This window comes from Leopardus geoffroyi, chromosome D3 (assembly GCF_018350155.1).
Source record: "Leopardus geoffroyi isolate Oge1 chromosome D3, O.geoffroyi_Oge1_pat1.0, whole genome shotgun sequence".
Classification (NCBI taxonomy): Eukaryota; Metazoa; Chordata; class Mammalia; order Carnivora; family Felidae; genus Leopardus; species Leopardus geoffroyi.
Genome location: NC_059339.1, coordinates 3,146,244 through 3,171,974, shown reverse-complemented (window position 1 = coordinate 3,171,974; position 25,731 = coordinate 3,146,244). Strand labels below are relative to the sequence as shown.

At 56.3% G+C, this 25,731-nt stretch overlaps 1 protein-coding gene across 1 annotated transcript in view; it reads right to left on the bottom strand.

Moving 5' to 3' along the window:
- SLC15A4 (solute carrier family 15 member 4) overlaps positions 1-25,731 on the bottom strand; it is an 85,411-nt gene that overhangs the window by 32,219 nt on the left and 27,461 nt on the right. The gene's annotated exons all lie outside the window — the stretch shown is intronic.

The following is a 25,731-nucleotide window of genomic DNA, read 5'->3' as shown; positions in this document are numbered from 1 at the left end:
CTGCCCTCTTTCACTGAAGGTAAAGAGAAATCTCATGGCCGTGAGCAGGGCTGCGGTGAGGAAGGGGCGCTGGACCCTGTGCCTCAGTGTCTCCATCTGAAGACGTGTCTGATAAATGGAGCTACCTCACAGGCTTGATCTGAGGAGTCGGGGGGTTAACCGGTGGCAGAGAGCAGATCGGTATCTGGTTGTCGACGTTCCACGGGCTAAGCAACGATGGGTTGTGGGCACGTCCCCTGCTGCCTTTCAAAGCCTCTGCCGTGCACCTGACACCAGGTGTGCAGACCTGAGTGAGGCCGACCATCGGGCGGGGACGGCGTGGCGTGGCCTGTCACGATGCCACCTGATGTCGGGCTGGGCTCGGGTGCAAAGTTCTGCGAAACGGACACCCGGACCAGGGGGGACACGGTCGGACAATCCCCGGGCAAGGCTGAGGTTCAGTTCGAGCTTGAGCGATGACTTCAGTCCCCTCTCACTTTGGCCAGACTTGGTTTGCCAGTCCCCAGCGTGCAGCCGATACAGGGAGTCCGACTTGAATGGCAACATCTCAATTTCAAGGATGTTTGGGATCCGGTCTGCGAAAGTGGCAGAGGATGGGACTGTGGATGCGGAGGGACAGGTGCAGCTGTGGGGGAGGGGCGGGCCAGGGCCTGGGTGACCGTTGAAGCACCTGCCCTCCAGGCCCCCACTGCCCCCTGCCGGCTGGGTCCACGGCGAGCCGTTCAAACTCCCTGAGTCTCAGTTTCATCTCCCGTAAACTGTGTCAGCCGCAAAGACCTGTCCCACCCGGGTGTCATAAGAATTACACAAGACACCAGACGCGGGGTCACGGACGACCGAGTGCGCGTCAGTGTGCAAAATGGTGCACACGACAACTGGGGCAGTGTCCTCGCCAGGGAAGGGGACGCGGCTGCGTATTCCGCGGGAGACAGCAGGCCACGGCTTAGTGGCAAGGGGACTGCACGCTTTGGCGGAAGGCCTGAAAGTGAGCTGGGTCCTGTGTGCTGCTGCCTCAGCAGGTGGGGCGAACCAGGAGGGCCTCAAATGTCCTCAGCCAAAGGTCCTCCCCGGCTCTGTTCCCACAGATAAGGCTCCCAGGGCAGACGACGGGGGACGGGGCGCCTGCTCACGCCCAGCAGCGGGGTTAGCTGTCCACCAGTGCAGAATGGTTCAAGCAGGCGGATCGCAGCCTCAGGGAGCCAGGCGCCTGCCCCCCCACCCCGACCCGCAGCCCCTGCAAGTTCACAGTCCCCTTCCCAGCCCCCGCGGGCCACACGCGCCTGGCGCCCCCCGACCCAGCCGTGAGTACCCACGAGCCTGGTCTCCTCATTCTGTCAGCTGCCGTGTGTTCAGCCAACCCTGCATCCCAGGGTGCTGAGTGGGGGGTGATCAAAACGGACAGGAGGGGAGCGGAGACCCTGGTGAAAGTGAGTTTCAACCCTCGCTCTTGCAACCGGCTGAACGTCCCAGAGGTGAGCCCCTCGCTTCTCCGGACCTGCGTTCCCCGTCGCTGGGGTGGAGGCCGTGACGTCCCGGCTTGGGACGTGAGCCCTCCTTCGGTGACCCCAGAAAACAAGATGTGGCATGCTTGCACAGGCGTACGCAGCTGTCCCATGACACTGAACGTGACACCTCAACACAGGTTACGTTTTTAAAAACACAGAGAGGGTGAGGACCCGACAGATCCGTGGCTAGGCCTGCAATGCATGCCCTAGAAACCGGGGTAACAAAGACCTCTCTCTCTCTCTCTCTCTCTCTCTCTCTCTCTCTGGTGGTTAATGGAACCTGCTTCCTTAGAAACCGAGCCTCATCCCTTTAGCGAAGCTGTCTGTGCCACAGTGTTTCCATCTGTAAAATGGGGATGCTGACAGGTCCTTCCCCCGGCACTGCCCCGAGGACCGAGCTGACACAGGGTCAGCGCTCTGAACCCTGCATTAGCCCTTCCGGGCATCGTCCTCATCACCGCTGCCTGATCTCCCTCTGGGGCTTCCCGAACCCTCCCCAGCTTCCCGAGCCTCCGGGGCGACAGGGTGGCCACCTCGAGCAGCTCACAGGCCCTCAGCCTCCTGCCCACGCCTGGCGGGAAATCTCACCTCCACTCCCGCCAGCGGGTTCATGTGCTGTTTGCTCTGCACCGAGCAGCAGTTGTGGGCAACGAGGAGCAGAGGGAAACACAGCCCCTGGCTGCAAGGATGGGGGCAGACATTACTTGGGAAGAAGGAAGAGGGAGGGAGGGCGGGAGGAAGTGGGGAAGGAAGGGAGGGAGGAGGGAGGAGGGGAAGGGGTTGCTTCACATCAGAGCCCACGTCTTCCGTGAAATTCTGAGTGGGGCTCAGGAGAGAAACTGGGGTTCACAGGTGGCTCTCAGACTAAAAGCTAAGCCTGCTCTAAGCCCCTCCTAGTGCTGGCCTCTGAGCACCTGTCTCCAGACCGACACCATCCAAGCTGCCTTCAAAGGCACCCCTGGGGCTGCTGGCCCTCACCCCGAATCCACCAAAGAGCAGTGACCCCACATGCGTTCCGCTGACCCAGGCCAGCCCCTGAACCGCCACCGCCGCTGGGTGATGGAGAGAACGTTCCCGGCCTCGCTCCTCGGGCCTGGCGTGGCCCCAGGAAAATAAGCCTCCACGTTTCTCTGTCTCCCCGGTGTGGAAAGTCTACAAGACACCACTGGCAACGTGTCCTCTTTGGAAGAGCCAGAGATGGACGGACGTCGGCTGACTGTGACATCACTCAGCTGGGGGCAGGGCGCGGGCACCGGTGTCTGGGTCCCCAGGGTGTCTGGGTCGCTAGGGATGCACGAGCAGGGTCCCACGAAGAAGGAGATCTCAGGGGAAAAGAAAGAAATGCCTCTGGTTTTTGGTTTCCTTTTCAATATTTCCTTTCCGGTGGTCAAACGCAAACCAGTTCGCGTTTGAAGAATGGCCTATCGTCTCGTCTTTCTGAGTCTCTTCCTGGGCTCCCGATGGAAGGGTGTCTAACTCTGGAAGGTAACCGGAGGGGAGAATCCAGCCTTCCCTTCTTCCCACTGCTCGCCCTCGCCCTCGCCCTCGCCCTCCCCAGGGGCGCCCTCCCACTGCTGGAGGGCTGAGTGTGCGGCCCCGTGGAGCCCATCTGAGGACTGGACTCACGAGAACAGGCAGGAAACCCGCCTGGTCGCAATTCGTATTCTCAGGCCCACACTCAGATCCAAGCCGTAGGAAGGTACCGTTGTTGGCGAACAAAATAGAAAATCATGTAACTTGTATCAGGCAGCGTGTTCAAAGGTGGTAGGTGATAGGGAGAAAAATCAATCAGGGGAGGAGGACAGCAGAAGCTCCTAGGTCAGGGATGGAGAGGTGGCGACTTTAAATATAGCGCCGTAGGGAAAGTCTTCCTGAGAAGGCACCCCTTTAGCAAAACCTTGAAGAAAGGGAGAAAGTCGTGTACATCTGGAAGTGGAGCATTCTGCCCAGAAGGAGCTGCGGCAAGCAGCAAGTGCAAAGGCCCTGAGGCAGGATAGTGCCTGGATGTTACAGGGATTGCCAGGAGGCCAGGCTGGCTGGAGAAAGCCAAGTCAGGGCTCGGATGGAGCCAGAGAGGTAACGGGGGCACATCGTACAGGCCACTAAGAGCACTTTGTCTGTGACTCACAGGCTGACGGGAAGATAGTTCTCTAAGCAGAGAACTTCCTGTTTGCGCCATTTCCCTGCTGTATCCCAGGAGTGTCCACTGGAAACTGGGAGCTCCTCAGATCGACAAACATTTTACCAAACCAAAACGTCTGCACCCCTGAGTTTTGAACACAACGTGACCCCTATTTTCTGGAAGCTTCTGATTCAGAGGAAGGCGGTACGGAGCTGGCTTGTGGGCTCGTGAGAGCCTAACGTGCACCTTTCTTCTCAGATCTGTATCCACTGATGCCACGTTGGCAGCTCGAAGTCAGGCATGGGGAGGATTTACAGCTTGTAACTGGGGAAGGGAACCACTCAGCCTCCCTGTCTCTTCCGGGGCTGCTGACTGTGGGTGCCACTTCTCGCCATGGCTCTTACGTGGGTGCTCCACCCAAGGCGGAAGACGGGTGACGTGGGAAGAGGGTAGCGACGCTCACTGCTGCCTGTATTCTCTCCTCCTCAGTGTCTCAGTCACCTATGGCTGCGTAACAAATGACCCCTAATCTCAGTGGCTCCAGACAACGTGTTACTATTGCGCCTCGTGTGTGTGTGTTGAGGGGGGATCAGTATTTCAAGGCACAGCTCAGACAGACTAGTCTTCCTTACAACACGGGGACCCCAAAGCGGTTGGCCTTCTGTACACGGTGGCCTGGGGCTCTGATGAGACCAACGGAAGCTGCCTGTTCCATTCTTTACATCAGAAGGGATGTTCTCTACGCCTCTGGCCAAAGCAAACACGGCCCAGCCCGGATCCACGGTGAGGGGAGCAGAGCCCGCCTCTCGACGCAGGTCCCAAAGTATTTGCCGCCATCTTAAATTTGCTACGCGGACACGGAAAGAGGCTGCGCCTTCTGCCCCCCTGCCACCAAGCGTGGCCGCGGGGCTGAGTTCATCCCATAAAAGGGGAGAAGTGAAGGGAGAACCCTGCCGAAGGGGAGGAGGAGGAAGGGGAGGGGAGGGGAGGGGAGGGGAGGGAAGGGAAGGGGCCCTGGCAACCCCCTGCACCCCAGCCTTGCTGTTCCGGCCCCGGAGTCTACCTGACAGAGGCCCATCAGCCAGAGCACCTCTGTCCTCTCTCTGTCTGTGCAGGGGCCGCCTTCATCTGAAGGGACTGAAAATGATTCTGAAGGCTGCTCCAGAGTCGGCTGCTTCCAGACAGAGTCAGTATTTAAACACCTACACAGAACAAACATACCCCAGCAACAAGGACCCCACTGCCCTGGGGTGGGGCAGGGGCGGGAGCAGAGGGGGGCCCCCTGGACCCGGCCCTCGCTGGGTGCTCTGTGTTTCTCGTCTGACAAGAGGGTGAAGACAAAGGTCTGGTCCCCAAGGACAGTGGATATTTCTGCCTTGCTCTCTGTGAACTCTGTCTCCATCTTCCAGGAAAAGGTGCTGTCTCATGTGGGAACCCACCTCTCGGACTCAGCCCGGTGCTTCGCAGGGCAGGGCATCCACACGTAAGCCAACCGTAAGCAGCGCTTGATTCAAGGATAAGCATGTGGTCTGAGTGGACCACATCCCTGTGAGCCTCAGGACTCTGACACAAGCCCCCCGATGGAAAGATGGTGGCTCTTGCTCTAACACGCGGCGCTGGGAGGGTGCGGGGAGCTGGGAGGCCCCCGGCCGACCCTCGGAGGAAGGAGCCCTTAGAGGCTGAGCTGCAAGGGTGGAAAGGGTCAGGGTCCGCAGCCTCCAAATGCGCCACGGAGCCCCGAATTAGCGCAGCTCGGGCGAGTCCAGGTCCTGTGGCACCTGAAGGGAAGGAGCCCCAGAGGCGGGATCTGGAGGGTCCACGAGGGGCGGCGGATCGCTGAGTTGCGATGCAAACCTGATTTGCAGCCTGACTGAAACAAAGTATAAAGACGAGTAAGTTCATAAAACACTTTTAGGAATCCACTGAAAATCTGAAGAGCTCCCGGGCCCCTGGTGATATGATGGCACTACGGTGAGTTATTTTAGGTGTGTAATAGTCTGGTGGGGTTTGTACAGCACTGATCTTTTAGAGATACGTAACAGATAATATTACGCATTATCTATTATGAGTAACATGATATATATATTGCCTAGGATTTGCTACAAAAAAAAAAAAACACACATGTAGGAAGGAAGTAGGTGGGGGTGCGAGGGACACAAGAGTAACCATGAAATAATTAACTATTGCAGCTGGGTTTGGAACACATGGGGTTTTGATTTGAAAACAGTATATTTGGGGTGCCTGGTGGCTAAGTTGGTCAGCGGAGCGTCCGACTTCGGCTCAGGTCATGATCTCGCGGTTCGTGGGTTCGAGCCCCGCGTCGGGCTCTGTGCTGACAGTTCGGAGCCTGGAGCCTGCTTCGGATTCTGTGTCTCCCTCTCTCTCTCTCTGTCCCTCCCCTGCTCATGCTCTGTCTCTCTCTCTCTCTCTCTCAAGAATGAACATTACAAAAATTTTTTTTTGAAAACATTTCGCACGATAAAGGAGTTTGAACAGTTAACAAGTATTGCAGTGCTCTCTTCCCAAGATGAGGGTTTCACGCACACAGCTGAAGTAGGTGCGTTTACGTTTCCCCGGGAAGCATGGCTTTTCTGTTCGATCAAGCAGTTGCTGTTCTATTAATCTGCTCATTGCTGATTCCTTACTTTCTGGCACGTGCCCAAACAGTGACGGGAAAGGTGTCGGCTCTGGTAGCAGAGGACGGACTTCTCAACCAGACAAATGATGAGTGTCTACTCAAGGCTTCCAATGAAACATCAGTGATTACAGTAAGGGCTCACTTGTTTTCATCCGGTGACTGGAATGAGAGCAAAGGTTTTGAAAGCTGGTTCAGCGGAAGATGAGGGTCGGTCTGATACAATCGGGAGTGTTACTGACAATTCGGTGAGAAGTTCGACGCTGGAGACGATAGGGTTGTTTTCGTAGTAGTGACAGGAATGTAAACGCTGGCTGGTACAAAATCAGGACAGAGGAGCCACAGTGTTTATGAAGTCAGGCAGCCTCCTGGGCAGAACTTACTTTCTTGGATTTCGGTGCATACACATGCATATTTTTTTGATATTTATTTTTATTTCGGGGAGCACACAAGCAGGTGAGGGGCAGAGAGAGGGAGACACAGAATCCGAAGCAGGCTCCAGGCTCCGAGCTGTCAGCACAGAGCCCGAAGCGGGGCTCGAACCCACAAACCGTGAGATCATGACCTGAGCAGAAGTTGGATACTCAACCGACTAAGCCCCCGAGGGACCCCACACCATGCATAAGTTGCCCAATCGCGGTACAATCTCCTACCCAGACAGAGGCTGAGGCAGCTGGTCTTTTAGGGTGGACCCCGGGGGTCGTCTCCACCTCGTCCTTGTGCCCTTGGGGAATCTAACAGAATGTAGCAGAAGTGAAGAGATATCACCACCTTTGCCTTCTGCTTTGCACAGGCTCCCGCTCGCTCTCTTCCCAGTTGCTCCGTCTGGGAGGGGCAAGCTGCCATGTGGTGAGCATCCTACGGAGAAGCCATGTGGCCAGAAACCCAAGTTTCCAGTCAACAGCCGGTGACAACCCGAAGCTGCCAAGAGCCACACGAGTCGGCTTAGGAGCGCACACCCCCGGCCCCCCACAAACCTTGACGCGACGGCCATCCCGGTCAACGGCAACCTTGGGGAAGGACCCAGCAAAGCTCTGACTGGATTCCTGACCCATGGAAACCAGGATATAATAAATGTTTGTGGTTTTAAATGAATGAGTTTGGTAATTTTTTAATGCAGTGCTAGATAACTCATATAAAACTCTAGTTGCAAAAATCTAGATCTATTTCTATGGGGCGCCTGGGTGGCTCAGTCGGTTAAGCGTCCGACTTCGGCTCAGCTCGTGATCTCATGGTTTGTGAGTTTGAGCCCCACATCGGGCTCTGTGCTGACAGCTCGGAGCCTGGAGCCCGCTTGGCATTCCGTCTCCCTCTCTCTCTGACCCTCCTGTGCTCGTGCTGTCTGTCTGTCTCTCTCTCTCTCTCAATAATAAATAAACATTAAATAAAAAACAAACAAACAATGTCTGAGTCTCTGGAGGCCAGCTTTGTCAACCCCCCCACGTGTCCTGCAATCCTGCTGAACAATTTGCTGAAAACTTGAGACTCAGGTTGCCTTCTGTCCAACATCACACAGAACGCTTCAATCAGAGCATTCAAGTAACGGACCACAAACCTCAGCTTTTAAAACTTTTAGCAAGTTACAATCATTGCGGGGGAAAAAGGCTGGAGAGCAGGAAGCCGTTGAAGTCTGCCCCACAGAAGTAGGGGAGGAACAGAAAAACCTAAATAGTGAGGGTCCAAAAACAACAGGCAAGGCTGGTGCTCTGAGACAGCCTGACCTGGGAGAGGTCTTGATAGCGCTCAGCCATTTAATTAGCTAAATTTATGTTCTGTGTCAGAATGGACCAAAATTGAGAGAGCCTGAAATTTCCTAAGATCTGGATTCGGTAAAATATTAAAAGGAACCTGAAGTAGGGGTCAATTATTTGATAGGCTTTGTGTTGGAAAAATACGTCAAAGAAAGGTCTCGAATGGAGGCCAAAAGGACGCTGCGTGTGAAAATATCTGGGCTGAATATTCTGTTATTAATTTCAATATTTTAAGACCTAATAAAAATGTGTTTTATGTGGCCACACTGGTTCTAAACCTAGATAGATTTTACTGGGAAAAAAAAACCCAAAAACGTATTCTTCCGAATAATAACCGCGGCATAGTATTAGAGACAGATACGCCAGAGCACCCATGCACCACGATGTCATCTCACGGTCAACCTAACTTCCCAGACACCTGGCTCAACGTGACTGCTGGGTGTTTCTGCAAGGGACTGACCTTTGAATTGGTAGGCTGAGGCACGCAGATGGCCTTCCCCAATGTGGGTGGGCCTCACCCAACCCACTGGGGGCCTTGAAGAGACCAAAAAGGTAGAGGGAGAGTTTTCTCCCTCTCTGTCTGCCTCTCGCTCTCTGCCTGACTGCGGAGCTAGACCCGCCTGTCCTCTCCTGCCCCCAGATCGGGGTTTATACACACCACCGGGCCTCCTGACATGCATTGAAACCATACCCCTGGCTTTCCTGTGCCCCCAGCTTGCGGGTGACAAGGTGGCAGATTGTGGGACTTCTCAGTGCCCTTAATTATGTGGGACAATTCCTCACAGTATGTTTCTTTATATATGTTTCACATATATTACATATATGCTTATGTATAAATATGTATATATATTCCATATACGTATATACATAAATAGGTATATATATTATATATACACATACATAAATGAAAACATATGCTTATGTACACACATACATATATATACATCTGTATTTTGTTTACATATATATATGTTATATATACTACAAATACACTATTGATTCTGTTTCTCTGGAGAACTCTATCTACCAGGAATAATTACCCTGTTTTACATTATTTCTAAAAAACTGTTTTAATGTTTATTTTTTGAGAGAGAGAGAGAGAAAGACAGAGCACGAGCAGGGGAGGGGCAGAGAGAGAGGGAGACACAGAATCCAAAGCAGGCTCCAGGCTCCGAGCTGTCAGCACATAGCCTGACGCGGGGCTTGAACTCACAAACCGTGAGATCATGACCTGAGCCAAAGTTGTGTGCTCAACCAACTGAGCCACCCGGGCGCCCCTTTGTTTGCCATTTTAAAAGGGATTTTTTTCTTTCTTCGTCTCTTGTTTTTTAAATTTTTAATATTTATTTATTATTGAGAGACAGAGCACGAGCAGGGGAGGGGCAGAGAGAGAGGGAGACACAGAATCCTGAGCCCAAGTCGGATGCTTAACCGACTAAGCCACCCAGGTGCCCCTGTTTTATGTTATTTTTTAAATTATTATTTTAAAGAGATAGTGCGAGCAGGGGAGGGGCAGAGAGGGAGGCAGAGAGAGACAGAGAATCCCAAGGAGGCTCCTTGCCTCACCCAGCACAGGGCCCGACATGGGGCTCGATCCCACAACCCTGGGATCATGACCTGAGCTGAAATCAGCAGTCAGATGCTCAACTGACTGAGCCACCCAGGCACCCCTTTAATCCTACATATGCTAATGGTTCTGTTTCTCTAGAGAACCCTAATACACCCACCAAAAGCAATTAGCCTGCTTTATGTTATTTCTGAGTTAACATAAAATATGTATATAAAATGTAGTAACAAACTATTTTTAATTAATATGAAGAATTGAACTTTTTTTTCCTGTAACACACACAGATGATGTTCATGTTTTAGAAAACGCTATCGTTTTGAAAATAGTTTCTGAATACATCTCACAGATCCGTCGACATAATTACAACAATTTGTCAGTCCATACAGTCCATAAAGGCATTATTTAAAGTGCAGAGTGTTAATCGTTTTTAAAACTCTCACTCTCGAAGGATGTCTTGGCTTAGATGCTACGAGACGGGCCATCCTTCTTGAGCAAAGGGATGGAGATGTCCGGCTCAGGAGGAGGAGGCCTGGGCAGAAGGGTCCCTCCTCGTGGGCACGCATCCCTGGTTCATGGGACGAGTTTCTTCCGCTCTTTCCACCTTCTGGGATTTTTTGCTAGTGGTGTTGCCTCAGCCAGTGACGTGCTATTTCTGTCTTTTCCCCCCAGACATCCTGTGATTGAAATGCTGTCGTCCTTCGAGGCCCAAATGCAGAGTGGGTGCCCTGAGCGCTGGGTGTTAGGTGCCCTGGGGCGCAGCAGGGCGGGAAGCCTCGTGCTCCTGTCTCTCCGAGGGCCCCATGCCTCACCCTGTGTCTCTTCTGCATCCAGCAAACACAGCGATCCTTGAAAACCTCAGATCACATCACTGCCCTGCTCAAAGCCACCCAGCTCCCCCCTCCTCCCTCCCTGTGAGGAACGTTCCAGATGCTGCAGGATGCAAACACACCCCCACCTCCTGGGCTCGTCCCTCCCCGCGGCCTCTGCCCATCCGGGCTCCTCTGGGTCTTGAATAACCGACGGCTCCAGGGGGCCGGCCGGCCACCCCTGGGAGCAGAATCGAGGTGGTCGTGGGGACTCCTTCTCCTCTCTCACATCCCCGCCCTCGCTAAGGCGTCCCTTTTGGGGAACGTATTGTCTCCACACGACACTGGCTGTGCCCCTGCCTGACCCCGGCAGTACGCCCCCCAGGGAGCTGTCGGTCCTTATCCTGAGCCCCAGGGGAGAGACAGGCTGAGCCAACAGGCACCCCATCCCTTGTTCATGACGCGGTCTACAGAGGCAGCGTGGGCCTTGAACTTCAGGAGTGTGGTCCACACTTCACGCTCAGGTTTTGTGCTCTCGTGCATGTAAATCTGGGGGTCTTAATGCCCCCATTGATGTCTCTGCTGCAGCCCACGGTGGGGGGGGCAAGGGGGGCGCAGGGAGAGACGCAACCTGAACTCCTCTCGGAACAGGCCACTGTGGGTGCAGGCCTAGAGGCCGAGCAGGTGCCCGTCAGATGAACCAGAGAGGAAAGCCCGTGGGCCCCATCCTGGGAGACGTGGGGGGACGTGTCCCAGCCTCTCCACATGCAGCCCCGTTCGCTACCGCAAAAACTACTGGGCCGACTCATGTGCCTCCAGTCAGAAACCGGAGAAAACAGCTCTGCTCCAGCCACGTAAGAGATCGCTGCTACGCGGAGGGGATAATGAGCGGATGGCAGCCGAGTGCATCAGCACGGCAGAATCTCACTCTGAAACCCCGAAGCCGTCGTCCGGGACCGACCGCCTGCGTCCAGTCCCCCCCAGGCCACGTGTCGGGCCATACAAGAGCAAAAAATAGTGTTTAGGGCCACGTGCACGTGTCGTGAAATAACGAAGAAAAGGAAGAAGGAAAACTACGGTAGCACGTGGGGGCCGGTCCCATTCTTCATACGATAGCTGTGCTTTGTGCACTGCTGGTTTGTCGTTTGTTGTCGTTGTTCTTGGGGTTTTTTTTTGACGCACAGAGAGAGAGACAGAGAGAGAGCGAGCGAGCACGAGCAGGGGAGAGGGGCAGAGGGAGAGAGAGAGTCCCAAGCAGGCACCACCGTGGGATCGTGACCTGAGCCAAAATCGAGAGTCAGATGCTCGACTGACGGGGCCACCCAGGCGGCCCTGCTTTGCTTTTTAACATAGAATTTTGTAGCATTTCATTTGAAAAGGAGAATGGAATGTGCATGCAATGCCTAGGAGCTCAGAAAGAGAGAGAATTGTGGATGAAACGGGCACCCGGCCCCTCTCATCTTAATCCCTCCGATCCGATTAAAGAGTGAGCTTCACGTCCTCTCCCGCCCGGGCTCCAGGTGTGGCGTGTGCAGAGGTGGGCAGGAGCAGAGGATAAAGCTGCCCCTTGGGGAGGGTGGTGTGCATGAGTGTGTGTGCATGTGTCTGCATTTTTGTGCGTGCACTGACATCTCCATTCGTGCGTGTGTGTGTGTGTGTGTGTGAGAGAGAGAGAGAGAGACAGACAGAAAAGAGACAGTCCCGAAGCTTTCCCTTGGCAGGTCCCACTCTCAATGCAGAATCTGAAGACAAAGGGGGGCTTTATTTTACGGACCCCGACAGCTGACATGGCAAGAAGGGCTGCTGCTGGGGACTGGGGACCACACACAGCCGCCCGCTGCACGGAGAGTGAGGACTGTTTCTTCCTGCAGCGGCGCGAGGGTCTCTGGTCTCCGGGGAGACGGCCGAGTGGGGCCTGGCATGTGGGCCTGCCGGCCTGGCTTGGCTGGAGCCAGGCGTCCTCGCTCCCCCCCCCAGGATGAGCCTCACAGACAGCACCCCTCTCCCCCTCACAACTCCAGGTGCTGGAGGCTGGACGAGGCAGGAAGCCGGTGCTGGTGCGTGAGCTGAGGCCGCACGCAATGGCACGAGGCAGCCAGCACTGACCCGGACAATCCAGACGAGAACGTCGTCCCCTTCCGTTCTCCCTGGAGGTCAAGGGGAAAGCGTGAGCAGGTGTCGGCATGGCGTTAACACCACTCCAACTCTGGCCAGCTGCCATGTTCGAAGGCCCCGGCCACTGGGGGTGGGGGTGGGGTGGCTGTGTGTAGCCGTTTCTGTGGCACTTAACTTGCCAATTATCTTTCCTCGTTAGCGCCCGACTGTGGTTGTCCACTTGAGGCAACGACACCGTTTTCTTTTCAAATGAATGATGCGAGGACACGCACGGCTGCCCTGCCCCGTGCTTCATTTCCCCGACTGCCCCACGAGGCAGAGGCACAGGCCACGGGCACACTGAGCAAAGCGACGCGCCTCCTTCCTCGGCGGGATGGGTCCCGGGGGGGGGGGGGGGTCTGCTCTCGGTTCCTCCCAAGCAGCACTCGGTGCTCGCGCTCGTGGAGGTGGGAAAAGAGAGACCGTTTCAAGAAAAATGTCAGGCGTGCAACACTTGGGGTGGTGAGATGAGCTGTGTGCACCAAGAAGGTACGTCCGAGCCGAGCCCCCGGGACGTGCGCGTGTGAACTGACGTGGCAACGGGGCCTTTGCAGGTGGGATCGTGCAGCTGGAGAAGTGCTGCTGCAGCAGGTGGGCCCCGGGGCCCGACGACAGAAAGGACGGCGCAGACACGGAGGGGAGACAGCCACACGACCGCGGGGCAGAGGCCGCAGTGATACGTCTCCACATCAAGTGACAGCAGCAGAAGCAGGGAAACGCAAGGAAGGATCCTCCCCTGGTCGCTTCAGAGGGTGCATAGCCCCGCCCACACTTGATCCTAGACTTCTGGCCCCCGGGGACTGTGAGACGATGAGTTTCTGCTGTCTCGAGCCCCCGGTTTATGACACTCTGTCAGAACAACCCTGGGGACGTCGGACTTCGGGTCAGGTCATGATCTCACGGTCTGTGAGTTCGAGCCCCGTGTCGGGCTCTGTGCTGACAGCTCAGAGCCTGGAGCCTGCCTCGGGTTCTGTGTCTCCCTCTCTCTGCCCCTCCCCTGCTCATGCTCTCTCTCTCTCTCAAAAATAAATAAAACATTAAAAAAATAATTTTAAAAAGAACAGCCCTGGGGAGCCACACTGGGAACAGCAACCTTGCCACGGTGCCCGACCGAATGTGACTCGGGAGCCCCGTGGGGCACAGGTTGGCTCGGGGTCCCCTTCCAGGACCGCCTCGTCATCTCCAGGGCCGCGGTGCAGTTGTCCCCCACTGGGCCAGGCACACACCCTAGCGTGTAGCCCCCACTGCTGGGTGACCCCACTGCTGTGGTTTGCAGGCTTGACCCGTGGACTTTGTCACCGTTTCTGTAGGACGAAGTTCTCAGTTCCGAGACCACCACCAAGCCAGTCCCCTGGCAAAGGAGAGGCCCCCAAAACCCACACGGAGGTGCACCCAGCTGACAGCCGACGGCTCCCAGGGCAGAACCCCCGTGTGGAGCCCAGCACCCTGCCTGGCATTTTAATAAAAAGGTCTCAGTTCTGACAACTCGTGAGTTGGAGGGCAGCTCCAAGTTTTGGAGACCTTACTTGGGAAGAGACAGCAACCCAGGCAGGCTTATCTGTGAGCAAAAACCGATTCCAGAGTGCAGGGAGGCCGACGGCTCAGAAAGTAAAAGGGGCAGAGAATCCGTAACATGCATCTGCTCGTTTACGTAGATGCGTTTCCCCTTCCTGTAGGGAGTCTCCTGGGCTTTCCTTCGGGAAGCCACACTCCCCCGGGCTTTATCCGTGTGGTTCGGGAGAGTGGATTCCCACCCCTCTCCACGGTGGCATGTGACCAGTCCTGGGCAACGGGTGCTTTGGTAACGAGCATGCGGCTGTAATCCTGCTGACTGGCCCGTGAGATTGACTCTAAGACTTGCGAGGGACCTTTTGCAAAAGAGAAACCCTATTTTCACAGGATGCAAAGCTGGTAGAGAGAATGGGGACCAAGGGCTCCTGCAACCCTGTGGGAAAAGAAGGTCTGAGAGCGCAGCCAACACAGATAAAACCAGATCTGAAAGATGGAGAGAGTCTGAATTGTGACAACATGTCAGTTGCTGGATTCAGCCGTACCTGAAATCCATGTCTGGGCCTTTTGCTTCTTTAAACCAATGAAGTCTGTCGCTCACAGCTTTATGACAGCAACATAATTCTCCAGTTTGGTACCTTTGTAGCATGACATGTCAGATTCCTTCTCACCGAGGACAAGAAAGGAAGACTGAGGAGTCTGCCTCTTGGGTGAGCGTCCCTCCAGAAAGGAAGAGCCAATTTGGGCTAATGAGTGTGAGACACAATGGCTGTACCTCATTGGAGTGATAAAAATCGCTGTAATGTGAATTCCCGGCCCGAGACAGAGAAACTCGTCCAGGTGTTACGTTCTACCCTGTGACCCTCTGTTGGAAGGTTCTGAAGACAGTGGCACAGACGGTCTGTTTTTCATGCTGATGGACTTTTCCAGAAAAGGTGCTTTTGTTTCACTCGGAATGGCCATAATGGACCAGCTGCTTATTCAGCACTTTCTGGTATTGATTCTCTCACATCAAGGGCCAGAAGCTCAGGCCGTGCCTGGCCCAGGCAGGTGACACAAATGCATTTACCCAGCCTGGCAGAAGGCGCCCGCATATCTCCGCGGAGAGGCAGGAACCGTGACAAATCAGAAAGACACCCTTCCAAGGGAGGCAGCTCCCGCTTATGCCCCACGGACCTGAATCCCGTCTTGACCTATTTTCTGATGATGTCCTTAGAGTTTAGGTTTTTTTAACGTAGAATCTCCTGATTTTCCAACGTTGGGTGCAGTGGTTGGACAGGGGTAGCCCCCAAATTCACACCACCTAGAACCTCAGAACATGACCTCGTTTGGAAGCAGGGCCACTGCAGATGTAATTGGGGTGAGGATGGGGTTGAGCTCATACGGGATTGGGGCGGGCCCTAAGCCCAGCGAAAGCGTCCTTATCGCAGACTGAAAAGAACACACAGAGACACACGAGGTGGCGGGGGGGGGGGGGGGCATAGGAAGACAGTGGCAGAGATGGGAGTGATTTGCTCACAAGCCAAGAACGCCAGAGCCCCCAGGTGCTGGAGAAGGCAGGGAGCATCTTCCCGTACGGTGTTCAGAAGGGACATGACCCCTGCCCACACCTCTGGCCTTCAGAACAGTGAGAAAATGAGTTCCACCTGTTTTTAATTTTTTTTTTAACATTTATTCAGTTTTTGAGAGAGTGAGCCCAAGCAGGGGAGGGGCACAGAGAGAGGGAGACACAGAATCCGGAGCAGGCTCCAGGCTCCAAGACGTCAGCACAGAGCCTGACGCGGGGCTCGAACTCACGAACCACGAGATCACGACCTGAGCCAAAGCCGGGCACTTAACTGACTGAGCCACCCAGGCGCCCCTACTCTTTCGTTTTTTTTAACATTTATTTATTTTTGAGAGACAGAGAGAGCACAAGTTGGGGAAGGGCAGAGAGAGAGGGAGACACAGAATCCGCAGCAGGCTCCAGGCTCTGAGCTGTCAGCACAGAGCCTGACTCGGGGCTGAAACTCATGAACTGTGAGATCATGACTTGAGCCAAAGTCTGAGGCTTAACCCACTGAGCCACCCAGGCGCCCCATGAATTCCATGTTTTAAGCCACAAAGTCTGCAATCATTTGTTGCAAAGCACCCCAAAACCGATCTACTGGGTGAATGTTTTAAAATACTCCAGCTGAGCCTCGCGTAGGCTCAGGACCCAGACCCACTGCAACCCTCAGAGATGGCCACCTCCATGATCGGATATGCCGGCTCCCAGACCTGCAGGAGTAAAGAGCGTCCTTCAAGAACCTCTGCCCTTAAAGGAGATGTTTTGTAGTTGACAGAGGAGAGGACGCCTAGACGTGATGCTCCAGGAAACGCCCCCTCGTTGCCGGGCATTTTCCATCTCGGGAGGAGTTAAGGCACGGATGAGAGGGGTTCGTCTACTCAGGGGCCTGTGAGCGGACGGGTCTTTGCTTGTCGATGTGGGAAGCTCCCCGCTCCGAGGTCTTTCTGCGAACCCCCCAGGCTGGGTGGTATGGGCTCAGTGGACCGGACGCTTCTCCCTTCAACCCGCTTGGCACACCGGGCAGGCCAGGGAGCCCCTGGCTTCTGCCCCGGGCGTTTCCTGACTCCCCAGGGTGGGTGGGACGCCTGGGGACCCGTTCAGCACTCACCCGTGGGCAGCCCAGGAGCAGTCCGGGAGCGACACCACGCTTGGCAGTGGGGGACAGGACAGATGGATGGACTGTCCCCCTTCGCCCAAGCAGGCAGTTCTGAGATGCATTTCACAAGATTCCTCCGGAGGCCCCGCAGAACCCAGTGCCAGGTGTCTGTGCTGGCAGCCACCGACTCAGAACCTTCTCTCTCACCTGCTCTTCCCCCTCTCACGCCCGCCCCACTCCTGCTCTCAGATCGCACCAGGGGCTCTCCTCCAGACAGACGCGGTGGCCCAGGACCAGCACTGGATCCTTGATGTGTCACAAAAGAAAACGCACAATCAACTTTAAAGAGTGTGTGTGGGGTGGGAGGGGGGCAGGGGGGAGCGCCTGGGTGGCTCGGTCAGTGAAGCGTCCAGCTCTTGGTTTTGGCTCAGGCCGTGATCTCACGGGCTCATGAGTTCGAGTCCCCTGTGGGGCTCTGTGCGGACGGCGTGGAACCTGCTTGGGATTCTGCCTCTCCTCTCTCTGCCCCTCCCCTGCTCACACACTCTTTCAAAACAAACAAACTTCTAAAAAATCCACAATCTGTCAATCCCTCTTATGCTAAAAGAACAAAAACAAAAGCAAAAAAAAAACTATATACTTGATACACTTGTCCCAGATCTCACTGGCAACGGGAGAACGGAGCAGTCCAGGTTACAGGAAAGGATCCCGTGTGCATCCAGTGCGATAAAGCCAAGAACAAATGCGCCTTATCTTAACCCTACTACGCTGCAAGTAGCTCGAGATAATTTTGTCGACTCTGCACCTACGAGGTTTGGGAAAAACGACTCCAGTGACTACGTCCCATACAAACATTTTGATGGATTCCAACTGTATTTTTCATCACCGTACGGATTCCTTTACTTTTTAAAAACTGAGCTACGACTGGCAGGTCACGTTGCGAGTTTAAGGTGCACAACGTGTGCATTCGACACAGGTACAGACAGCAGCATGATCGCCCTGTAGGATCAGCTGACACCTCATCACCTCACCTAAGTATCAGTTCTTTTTTGTGGAGGGAACAATTAGGGTCCGGTCTCTCACCAACTTTGAAGTTTATAATACAGCGTGGTTGACTATAATCCCTACGCTGTTCGCCATCTCTCCAGGATTTGTTTATCCGCTAGTTCCCAGTTTGTAGCCTTAAACAACATGGTTTTTCCTAGTGGAGGCTTTCAAAAACTTTCCTTAGTAGTTTCTGAAAATAAACTGTAGTTCCGCTTTCAGCCACTAGATGGCAGGACAAACAAGAACTGGCAGATACTAATGGGCTTACTGGCTTGACTGGAAGGGGCAGGGGTCCCTCTGGTCTACACGGTGGGTAAGTGGCTCTCCCTGCATTAACTGCTTCACCGCAGGGGATCACGCTACGCTGCCACCTTATACTGTCTTCACCACAGTCCTTACACTTCCAGAAACGTTATCGCTCGCTTACACGTTCTCCGTGCGTCTCCCTCAATGAAACATCAGCTCCAGAAGAGCCGGGACTTTGTTCTGTTCGCAGCTGCACCCCCCAAATAGATCCAGGTGGCTCAGGGGCATTTGTTGAATGGATGACTGACAGGAGTGACAGATGCATGTGACGTGTGGTCCACAGCATGGGCCAAGTCTCCTCTGACTCTCCTGTTTCCAAAGGCATCACAACTCACTGTGAAAGACAACTTGCATGTAATGTGGTGTCCAGGATGTTGGCAAACTGCTGAACTCCGCGGTTTGGTTTATGTCTTTGAAACATCTGAGCTCCGAAGAGCAGTAAGCAAGAAGTCCTCGGAGTCCTACTGGCTTGGTTTGAGTCCAAAATTAAAAACGGCAAGCATAAATCCACTTGGAGGCTTCTGTGATCATGCCTGAAGGGTGTCTGTCCCCTCCAACTCCAGGATCCACAAATGACTCACGTAGCAAGCAGTAGGGCTGTGCATTCTGGTGAATTAAGGTTTCTTTAGATAAAACACCCATCTGCAATGAGTCGAAGCAGTCAAAAGATCTTGCTGGAGTGCCGTGCACGTTCTAACCCGTGGACCGAGAGAGCAGGCAGATACGAACAGCAGGGCCGGGATTCTTGAAGAGCATGGGGCTCGTGGCCCCTCGCCCCATCTTCCAAGCCAGCAATGACATGATTCTGCCCTCCGCTTCCGTCCTCTCTACTGACTCTGAATGTCCTGCCTCCTTCCTTCACTCGGAAGGACCCCTGTGATTCCAAGTCTCCCCAGGTAACCCAAGATAATCTCTCAGTCTCAAAATCCTCAACTTAACCACACCTGCAAAGTCTGCTTTGCCGTGTAAGGGAACATATTCACAGGTCCCGGGGACTGGGGGGTGGACGTCTTTGGGGGTGGTGGGTGGGCATTATTTGTCTACAGCAGTGCCGATCTGAATGTCAGCCCACGGGGTGACATTCTGCCAGACTGGACACCGATGGCACCATCGGGAAATCCAGGGGACTGTGAGCAAGGGAGGCAACGAGGGGAGCCCACGCAGGCTGGCCCCAGTTTGGAGACGAGAATGGCTCCCATGACGTGGCTATTTCCCTGTGGTTCCCAGCCACCCCAGCAATAACCACACTTGCAAACAGTGTGACTGGCATCAAAGATGCAGGTCAGCAGGTGCGGCCCTGCCGACCCCGCAATTCAAGGAAGCGTACGGGGGGCTGGAAGGTCCTGGCAGCCCAGGATGGGGGCCCACCGGGCCCAAGGAGCTCAGTAGTTTATGGTTTCAGGCAGAAGGGGCCTTGTCAACACTCAAGGGTCTACGTGGCAAATACCACCGTCGGACGTCTAACAGGTACGTCGTGATGACGAGACAGCTCGATAAAACCAAAAACAAAACAAAAAACACCTGGGGCGTCCGGGGGGCTCAGTTGGTTGAGCTTCCGACTCTTAGGCTCAGGTGGTGACCCCAGGGTCGTGAGATCGAGCCCCGCGTCGGGCTCCACGCCGACGGTGCGGAGCCTGCTTGGGATTCTCTCTCTGCCCTTCCCCCTGCTTGCATGCTAATAAAAATGTGAAAATACGAATTGTGAAAATGTGAAGCCCCTCTGCCCGCTCCCCCCAAATAAATCTAACACTGAGGAGTGCACCTTATTATTCACAAGCAGCCTCTCGCGCCTGCCGCGCTTCCTTGTCCTCTGGGCGAGTCTGGCTCCAGCGAGCCTGGCTCCGGCTGTGGGTTCAGCCCCCCAGGGAGGCGGTGTGGAGGCACCAGCTCTGCCACCAGCACGTTTCTGCTCCTGATGTGTCGCTCAGTGACGGCCCCACAGCTCCTCTGCCCGATTCCCCTGGCGGACTTTAACTCGCGGCGCACGCACGATGAGCAGCCGCGAGGATGGGCCTCCTGTCGGGCAGGGATGGCATTCCAGTCGGAGCCTCGCGGGTAACAAAGGTCTGTTTAAGACGCCGTAATGGCAGAGTAACTGCTTCACCTTCAGCTGATACAAACGGCGGCTGTAATTTTCTTCACTTCGGGAACATACCACTTTCGTGTTGAGGACGTAGAAAAATTGAAAGTCCTGGACCAAAACTGAGAAGGAAACAGGTGGGCGTGAGCAGACTCGTTTTCCGGCCCGTGAGCTGTGCGCGGCCTCCGGACGACCTGACGGAGTGGGGTTGATACGGGAGCAACTGCACTCTTCCTAACTCGGTTTCTAAAAACCACCGCGAGTTTGCTCGTGTCCACGTTTGCTCCAAGGGAATTTATGCAGTAATGTGAAGAATAAAAATTCATGCCTGGATCTGTCGAGAAATCTCTAATTTTGTTGGCTATTAGCGCCACTGGATGTGGGGGAATTGCCTCTAGCATGGGAGTGCGCGTGCAAGGGACTCTGACGCCTTGTGAACTTCGCCTGTGACGACACGCCAGAGCCTCGAGGCTTTGACCTTCTGGAATGTGGCTTGCCGGCCAGCCACCGTGGCCCCCAAAGATGCCCACGTGCGAGCAGCTGGAGCCTGTGAACACGGCCACACGGCCACGAACCAGCCGCCTCTAGAGGGGACGTCATGGGCCGCTGTGATCCCGAGAACCCTTACAAGCGGGAGGAGGGGGCAGAAACGGCAGCCAGGGGATGCTCCATGGCCCGCCAGGCAGACGGACGGAGGGCCCAGCCAAGGGCGCTGACAGACGGCCGGCCGCCTGGAGCTGGAGAAGGCAAGAGAACCGTCCCCAGAGCCTCCAGAAGGAAACACAGCCCCTGGGGACCTGTCGGGATGTCCAGGCTGTGGGACCGTCAGACAACACGACTCTGCTGTATGAGCGCAGCCCCGGGACCGGCTGCACCCATTTCCCGGGGCCGCGTCGGCAACAACAGAAACGCCTCCTCTCTCAGTCCGGGAGCGAGAGCGAGCCCCTCGGGGGCCCGTGCACGCGTGAGTCCCCTCTCTGCCTGTCGTGGTGCGGCCCCCTCCCGTGAGCCCGAGCCCAGCGTCCAGCTGCACTGGGTTGGAGGCCCACCCTCCTCCACAGTGGCTTCTTCACTTGAGACCACCTGCAAAGACCCGATTTGCAGAAAGGTCACATTCACAGGTTCTGGGTGGACCTGACTTCTGGGGGAACACCATTCACCCGAGGCTGTGGCTGTTTCTTTCTCCACCAGGACAGGTCCCAAGAGGCGGACCTACCACGAGGGTCTGGCTCTGTCATGCACACGCGTGGGGCACACCACGCCTTTCTGCCTTAGGCTTTCGCTCAGAGTGGGGACACACAGGAGGTGCCCCCCACATACCGGGCCCCCTCTGGGCAGGCTTGCACCCCACCACATGGGAGGTGCTCAAAACATTCCCACCTTGACCCTTCGGGAAGGGAGGGAGGGAGGAGGGAAGGGAGGGAAGGGAGGAGGAAAAGGAGGGAAGGGAGGGAAGGGAGGAGGGAAGGGAGGAGGGAGGAGGGAAGGGAAGGAAGGGAAGGAGGAGGGAAGGGAGGAGGGAAGGCAGGAGGGAAGGGAGGGAAGGGAGGAGGGAAGGGAGGGAAGGGAGGAGGGAAGGGAGGGAAGGGAGGGAGGAGGGAAGGGAGGAGGGAAGGGAGGGAAGGGAGGAGGGAAGGGAGGGAAGGGAGGGAGGAGGGAAGGGAGGGAAGGGAGGAGGGAAGGGAGGGAAGGGAGGAGGGAAGGGAGGGAAGGGAGGAGGGAAGGGAGGGAAGGGAGGAGGGAAGGGAAGGAGGGAGGAGGGAAGGGAGGGAAGGGAGGAGGGAAAGGACGGAAGGGAGGAGGGAAGGGAGGGAAGGGAGGAGGGAAGGGAGGGAGGAGGGAAGGGAGGGAAGGGAGGAGGGAGGAGGGAAGGGAAGGAGGAGGGAAGGGAGGGAAGGGAGGAGGGAGGAGGGAAGGGAAGGAGGAGGGAAGGGAGGAGGGAAGGCAGGAGGGAAGGGAGGGAAGGGAGGAGGGAAGGGAGGGAAGGGAGGAGGAAAAGGAGGGAAGGGAGGGAAGGGAGGAGGGAAGGGAGGAGGGAGGAGGGAAGGGAAGGAAGGGAAGGAGGAGGGAAGGGAGGAGGGAAGGCAGGAGGGAAGGGAGGGAAGGGAGGGAGGAGGGAAGGGAGGGAAGGGAGGAGGGAAGGGAGGGAAGGGAGGGAGGAGGGAAGGGAGGGAAGGGAGGAGGGAAGGGAGGGAAGGGAGGAGGGAAGGGAGGGAAGGGAGGAGGGAAGGGAAGGAGGGAGGAGGGAAGGGAGGGAAGGGAGGAGGGAAAGGACGGAAGGGAGGAGGGAAGGGAGGGAAGGGAGGAGGGAAGGGAGGGAAGGGAGGAGGGAAGGGAGGGAAGGGAAGGAGGAGGGAAGGGAGGAGGGAAGGCAGGAGGGAAGGGAGGGAAGGGAGGAGGGAAGGGAGGGAAGGGAGGAGGGAAGGGAAGGAGGGAGGAGGGAAGGGAGGGAAGGGAGGAGGGAAAGGACGGAAGGGAGGAGGGAAGGGAGGGAAGGGAGGAGGGAAGGGAGGGAAGGGAGGGAAGGGAGGAGGGAAGGAAGAGAAGGGAGGAGGGAAGGGAGGGAGGAGGGAAGGGAGGGAAGGGAGGAGGGAAGGGAGGGAAGGGAGGGAGGAGGGAAGGGAGGAGGGAAGGGAGGGAGGAGGGAAGGGAGGGAGGGAGGAGGGAAGGGAGGGAAGGGAGGAGGGAAAGGACGGAAGGGAGGAGGGAAGGGATGGAAGGGAGGAGGGAAGAGAGGAGGGAAAGGAGGGAAGGGAGGGAAGGAAGGAGGGAAGAGAGGAGGGAAGGGAGGGAAGGGAGGGAAGGGAGGAGGGAAGGGAGGGAAGGGAGGGAAGGGAGGAGGGAAGGGAGGAGGGAGGAGGGAAGGGAAGGAAGGGAAGGAGGAGGGAAGGGAGGAGGGAAGGCAGGAGGGAAGGGAGGGAAGGGAGGAGGGAAGGGAGGGAAGGGAGGAGGGAAGGGAGGGAAGGGAGGGAGGAGGGAAGGGAGGAGGGAAGGGAGGGAAGGGAGGAGGGAAGGGAGGGAAGGGAGGGAGGAGGGAAGGGAGGGAAGGGAGGAGGGAAGGGAGGGAAGGGAGGTGGGAAGGGAGGAGGGAAGGGAGGGAAGGGAGGTGGGAAGGGAGGAGGGAAAGGACGGAAGGGAGGAGGGAAGGGATGGAAGGGAGGAGGGAAGAGAGGAGGGAAAGGACGGAAGGGAGGAGGGAAGGGATGGAAGGGAGGAGGGAAGAGAGGAGGGAAAGGAGGGAAGGGAGGGAAGGAAGGAGGGAAGAGAGGAGGGAAGGGAGGGAAGGGAGGGAAGGGAGGGAAGGGAGGAGGGAAGGGAGGAGGGAGGAGGGAAGGGAAGGAAGGGAAGGAGGAGGGAAGGGAGGAGGGAAGGCAGGAGGGAAGGGAGGGAAGGGAGGAGGGAAGGGAGGGAAGGGAGGAGGGAAGGGAGGGAAGGGAGGAGGGAAGGGAAGGAGGGAGGAGGGAAGGGAGGGAAGGGAGGAGGGAAGGGACGGAAGGGAGGAGGGAAGGGAGGGAAGGGAGGAGGGAAGGGAGGGAGGAGGGAAGGGAGGGAAGGGAGGAGGGAAGGGAAGGAGGGAGGAGGGAAGGGAGGGAAGGGAGGAGGGAAAGGACGGAAGGGAGGAGGGAAGGGAGGGAAGGGAGGAGGGAAGGGAGGGAGGAGGGAAGGGAGGGAAGGGAGGAGGGAGGAGGGAAGGGAAGGAGGAGGGAAGGGAGGGAAGGCAGGAGGGAAGGGAGGGAAGAGAGGAGGGAAGGGAGGGAAGGGAGGAGGAAAAGGAGGGAAGGGAGGGAAGGGAGGAGGGAAGGGAGGGAAGGGAGGAGGGAAGGGAGGGAAGGGAGGGAGGAGGGAAGGGAGGAGGGAAGGGAGGGAAGGAGGAGGAAAGAGATAAAAGGGAGGGAGGGAGGAAGGACAGAACTGAGGGCCAACCTGGCCCCACAGCCCTTGCTACCAGCCCTCTCCTCTGGGTCCCTTCCAGGCAAGTGGGCACCTCGTGCACCTGCATGCCCAGTGCTCCGTGGCCAAGCTCACCGCTCTCCAGAAGGCGGCCACGTCACTAGGCAGGGGCCCGTGGCACACACAGTCCCTCCCTCTGGAAGCACACCTCCACCTGCACCCCCCTAGCCTTGGGGCTTGGGAGTGGTGGGGTCAGATCCCTTCACCAGGACACTCACAAACTCAGGCGTCAAGCCTCACCTAGCCCTGGATGACTCCAAACACCGATCTCCAGCCCCCACATGGGGTCATCGGTCAGGCAGAAAGCCCTTTCAGAAGCGTCTAGGGACGCCTCCAGGCTTGTGCTCCGCAGAAGTTACCAAGGACTGAGATGCTGACCTATTTTCACGAACAAGGGACGGGCTCAGCTTGGACTGGGCCTGGGGGGCAGGCAGGGAGGGGGAGGCTGTTCCAGCAACGGGTCCCAGACGCCCGTCCCCACTCAGCCCTGACCGCAGGGGTCCTGCAGGTCGAGGGGCCGATCGTGCCTTCCTCACAAACCCCACACGGTCCGCGGCCTCCTCTGCTCCTTACCTGATGCGTTTTGCTGGGTCCAAGGCCTCTGGAAAACCCGCATGGCAGAGGAGAAAAAATGGGGTCCTGCCAGGTCCCCCCCCCACCCCCCGAGCCTGTGACCCGGGTCGCACCTCCGTGTGGAGCTAGTTAGGACGAGGCAGACAGACGTAAACCCCCCAGCACCACGGAGCTGGTCTTGTGGCCAATTCGGAGATTAGTAAATGCTGACTCTCCAGTTATGCGGCCTCGTGTCACGTGACTGCTTTCCTCCTTTGCCTTCTATTTTGTGCTTTCCATTTGTTATATGCTCTGTTTCAACCAGACACTATTTATACAGCATTTCCTCCCAAACTAGGCCGGTTTCCGAAAAAGCAAGCAGATACGATGCACGTTTTTAAGCGTCTACTCACATGACGTCATTCGACTCAAAGTGCCCCTAACATACTCGGCCTGTTTTAATAACAGTGAATCACTCAGGGGCACACGGCGATTCCGGATCATGACAGGAGTCCATTCCTTTAATGTGATGGGCTCGTCCCGCGCCACGTGGAACAATCCGGTAGCTCCGAGGAGCATCCACACTGTCTCACCGAGAACCCGGGAGCCATGGCGGCTTCCTGCAGGCCCGTGTGGTGTCACATACAGAGTGGAACGCTTTCCCCACCTACCGACAAGGGAGGTCCTGGTCAGGACGCCCCAGCGGGAGCCCCCCAGCCCCCAGAGAAACAGCCAGACGGATGGACACCACAGACAAGCCCGGCAGGTCCGTATGAAACCAGAATGAGGTTGTTCCCACAAGCTCGTGTGGGAAAGCTGTGTGTCATGAATCTGCCCGGGATGCCGTACAGAAGGGCCTCGTCCTGTCCACCTACAATGAAGAGGAAGCCGGAGGAGCGTCCCCAAAGGGAACACGAACGTTTGCTCTCCGAGGCTGACACACAAGCTAAAGCCACGTAAGAGTCTTCAGGGTGGACAGGGTTCTATAAACCTCCCATGACAGCACACGGGTTTTGTATATTTATTTGATTACTGCTTGGCGCCACAGGGTGAACCCAACCCGCTCATCGTCTTCCTATATTCAGCTGAAAGACTAGAAGA